Source organism: Anolis sagrei, chromosome 13 (genome assembly GCF_037176765.1).
Source record: "Anolis sagrei isolate rAnoSag1 chromosome 13, rAnoSag1.mat, whole genome shotgun sequence".
NCBI classification, from domain to species: domain Eukaryota; kingdom Metazoa; phylum Chordata; class Lepidosauria; order Squamata; family Dactyloidae; genus Anolis; species Anolis sagrei.
The window spans coordinates 8,466,580-8,471,579 of NC_090033.1; positions in this window are offsets into that span (position 1 = coordinate 8,466,580).

The following is a 5,000-nucleotide window of genomic DNA, read 5'->3' on the forward strand; positions in this document are numbered from 1 at the left end:
CACATATATATGTGGAATATATACACATATATATAGGGAATACATACACATATATATAGGGAATACATACACATATATATAGGGAATGCATATACATATATATAGGGAATATATACACACATATATAGGGAATACATACACATATATATAGGGAATGCATATACATATATATAGGGAATATATACACATATATATAGGGAATACATACACATATATATAGGGAATGCATATACATATATATAGGGAATATATACACACATATATAGGGAATACATATATATAGGGAATGCATATACATATATATAGGGAATATATACACATATATATAGGGAATACATATACATATATATAGGGAATACATAGACATATATATAGGGAATACATAGACATATATATAGGGAATATATATACATATATATAGGGAATATATACACACATATATAGGGAATACATATACATATATATAGAGAATATCTACACATATATATAGGGAATATATATACATATATATAGGGAATATATACACACATATATAGGGAATACATACACACATATATAGGGAATGCATATACATATATATAGGGAATACATATACATATATATAGGGAATATATACACATATATATAGGGAATACATATATATAGGGAATATATACACACATATATAGGGAATACATATACATATATAGGGAATATAGATACACACACACACACACACATATATATATACTGTATATACTGTATATACTGTATATATATATAGGGAACTTTCTTAGAGGATGCCTTCTGATAGAGGAGAGTGGAGGGTGAATCCTGGCTCCTGGAAGGGAAATTGGAAGCAACCCAATTAAGAAGGCTCCTATATATATATATATATATATATATATATATATATATATATATGGCATTAATTGAGGATTCAATAGAGAGAGGAACCAATCTGAAAAGCCACCTGCTTTGGGTTAAAGCGGCTAATTGGCAAATTGACGTGATAACGATGACGAGCGGCTTGGAGCCGGACCAGCGCTCGTTCGTCGCATTTGTTCGTTCGTTCCTTTCTTCCGCCTCCGCACCTTCTCGGCAAAGGTGATAATTGGGAACACACGGACAAGTCGCACGTTTCGGGCCCAATACCGTAAATACGGAAATATACAATTTCGTGATACGTAGAGTTGGAAGGGGCCCCCAAAGGCCATCTAGACCAACCCTTGTTGTTGTTGTTGTTTTCCTTTCTTTTCCTCGGGAAAAACAAAGATAGGTAAAAAACCTGCAGTTACCATAATCTACCAATAGATGGCACCATTTCAATGTTGACGATCGTAGTTTGTTTTCAAACAGACTGGATGGACATCTGTCGGGAAGGATTGAATGGTGTCTTAAGGGAACAAAAGAGGCCAGTCTTCGTGACCTTTGGGAGTCCTTTCCACCAGTATAGTGGAATATTTAGAGAGTGAATGAGTCTCTTTCTTTGGATATATTAAAACAGATTGGATGGCCATCTGTCGGGAAGGATCCGATGGTGTCCGGCAAACTGTGGGCGAACAAATAAGACATTTTGGATTTTTTTATATCAGCATTGCGCAATTTAACCCGCAGAGTTCTCCATTCTTTGCTGTTATTATCGTGGGATTGAAAAAAAGCGCAATATCGCAACCGTTGCACAAGGAAGATATTGCACAATGTTCGTGACTATGGATGTTTGTGCGGCAAAGACATTGTACAGTGCCGTCCTTCCCAGCCCTCCATTTGTAACATTGATTGTACACTATCACTTAGTGATAATATTGCCATCACAATCTCGCAATATTTCACTATGCAGATATTGCACACTAATAGCAACTATGCAGACTTCAGCTCAATTTTGGTGCGGGTAATGCAGCAAACGTTGCACAATGCCGTCCTTCACAGCCCTCCATTTGTGACTTCTATTGAGTATTATCATTCAGTTACAATATTGCAATTGATACGAAATCTCTTAAAATATTTCACACTGTAGATATTGCACAATATTAATGACTATGGATTTTTGTGCGGCAAATGCAGCAGTCATTGAACAACGCTGTCCTTCCCAGACCCCAATTCGTGACTTCTATTGTGTATTATCATTCAGTTACAATATTGTAATCAATGCAAAATCACTCGCTATATTGCGCAACACAGATATTGCACATTATTAACAACTATGGATTTTGTTCGGCAAAGACGTTGCACAATGCCGTCCTTCACAGCCCTCCATTTGTGACTTCTATTGTGTATTATCATTCAGTTAAAATATTGCAATCACTGCGCAATATTCTGCAATATTTCACTATGCAGATATTGCGCACCGTTAGCAACTATGTGGACTTGAGCTCGATTTTTGTGCAGCAAATGCAGCAAAGATGTTGCACCTCCATTTGTGAACATCTATTGTTCATTATCATTCAGTTACAACCTTGCAATCAATGCAAAATAGCGCATGATATTGTGCGAGACAGATATTGCCCAATATTGGCCGCGACAGATATTGCACTTTATTGGCGGCTGTGGATTTTGTGTGCGGCCAGTGCAGCAAAGACATTGCACAGCCCTCCATTCGTGACATCTATTGTGCATTATCATTTAGTTACAACATTACAATCAATGCAAAATAGCGCATGATATTGCACAACACAGATATTCCACAATATTGGCAGCTGTGGATTTTGTGTACGGCCAGTGCAGCAAAGACATTGCACAGCCCTCCATTCGTGACATCCATTGTGCATTATCATTCAGTTACAACATTGCAATCAGTGCAAAATATCGCGTGATATTTCACGACACAGATATTGCACAATATTGGCAGCTGTGGAATTTGTGTGTGGCCAGTGCAGCAAAGACATTGCACAGCCCTCCATTCGTGACATCTATTGTGCATTATCATTTAGTTACAACATTACAATCAATGCAAAATAGCGCATGATATTGCGCTACACAGATATTGCACAATATTGGTGGCTGTGGACTTTGTCTGCGGCCAGTGCAGCAAAGACATTGCACAGCCCTCCATTCGTGACATCTATTGTGCATTATCATTCAGTTACAACATTGCAATCAATGCAAAATAGCGCATGATATTGCGCTACGCAGATATTGCACATTATTGGCGGCTCTGGATTTTGTGTGCGGCCAGTGCAGCAAAGACATTGCACAGCCCTCCATTCGTGACATCTATTGTGCATTATCATTCAGTTACAACATTGCAATCAATGCAAAATAGCGCATGATATTGCGCAAGACAGGTATTGCACAATATTGGCCGCGACACAGATATTGCAAAATATTGGCAGCTGTGGATTTTGTGTGCGGCTGGTGCAGCAAAGACATTGCACGGCCCTCCATTAGTGACATCTATTGTGCATTATCACTTAGTGATAATATTGCCATCGCTGTGCAATAGCCTGCAATATTCTGCAATGTCGACATTTCGCAATAACAACATTTACGGCGTTACTTTCCAACGAACGGATGTTGTACGACATTAGAGAGTTCTCCAAAGACCCATCGGAGTATATTTGTGGGGTACGGGGAGGGGGGTCCCTTGGCATGTGCAATAACGCTCTCGATGTGCTTCCTACGATCCCTTTCTTTCTTTCCTCCGCCTCGGCCTCTGCTTCGTTCTTTCCTTCCTTCCTTGTTTTTCATTTCTGGGGGGCGTGTGAACCGACCTCAGGATAATTTATCTCCCATGGAAGCCGAAGGGGGGGGGGGACGCGGCCTCCCCGGAGGGCCATAAGGCCGGCGCATGAGATGGAATCCATGCGCAACGGTGGCGCCAACTCCTTCACCTGTTCCTCGGGCTCAAACTTTCCTGGCTCCGAATCAGGGAAAAGAAGAAGAAGAAGGCAAAAAATATGACAAGTCCTGGGAATGGGAAACGCGGGGGAGGCCGCCCTCCTCGCCCCCCAAAACAGGCCTTGCCAGGGTGTCCGCACTGTCGACTTAACCCACATTGGCGCCGCTTCGTGTCTCCTTAGAGTCCTCCTTTAGCATGACCCCAAAGCTTTCACGGCCTTCACTTCTCGACCCCCAAAGAGCGTAACGCAGGCCTCCGGAGGCGTCTGCACTAGGGATTTAATGCAGATCAGTCCCCCGGAGGGGCTCTTTCATGTTCCTCGATCCAACTGCTTAAGATGTATCTGGAGTTCCATCTTTCTCCCGTTATCCGGAGATAAGGATCCAGGCGGGATGCGTCGCTGTGCGGATCAAACAAACGGCTGCCTGTCTGCCCCACTTTCAGACTCCGTTGCTCCCCCTTCTCTCTTTCTTTCTTTCCTTCTTTCTTTCTTTCTTTCTTTCTTTCTTTCTTTCTTTCGTCTCCTTTCGATCTTCCCCTTGCTATCTTCCTTCTTTCTTTCTTTCTGTCTCTGTCTTTCTTTCGTCCCCTTCTTTCCATCTTCCTCTTGCTATCTTCTTTCTTTCTTTCTTTCTTTCTTTCTTTCTTTCTTTCTTTCTTTCTTTCTTTCGTCTCCTTTCCATCTTCTCCTTGCTATCTTCCTTCCTTCCTTCCTTCTTTCTTTCTTTCTTTCTTTCTTTCTTTCTTTCTTTCTTTCTTTCGTCTCCTTTCCATCTTCTCCTTGCTATCTTCCTTCCTTCTTTCTTTCTTTCTTTCTTTCTTTCTTTCTTTCTTCCTCTCTTTCTTTTGTCTCCTTTCCATCTTCCCCTTGCTATCTTCCTTCCTTCCTTCCTTCCTTCTTTCTTTCTTTCTTTCTTTCGTCTCTTTCCATCTTCCCCTTGCTATCTTCCTTCCTTCCTTCCTTCCTTCCTTCCTTCCTTCCTTCCTTCCTTCTTTCTTTCTTTCTTTCTTTCTTTCTTTCTTTCTTTCTTCTCTTTCCATCTTCCCCTTGCTATCTTCTTTCTTTCTTTCTTTCTTTCTTTCTTTCTTTCTTTCGTCTTTTTCCATCTTTCCCTTGCTATCTTCTTTCTTTCTTTCTTTCTTTCTTTCTTTCTTTCTTTCTTTCGTCTCTTTCCATCTTCCC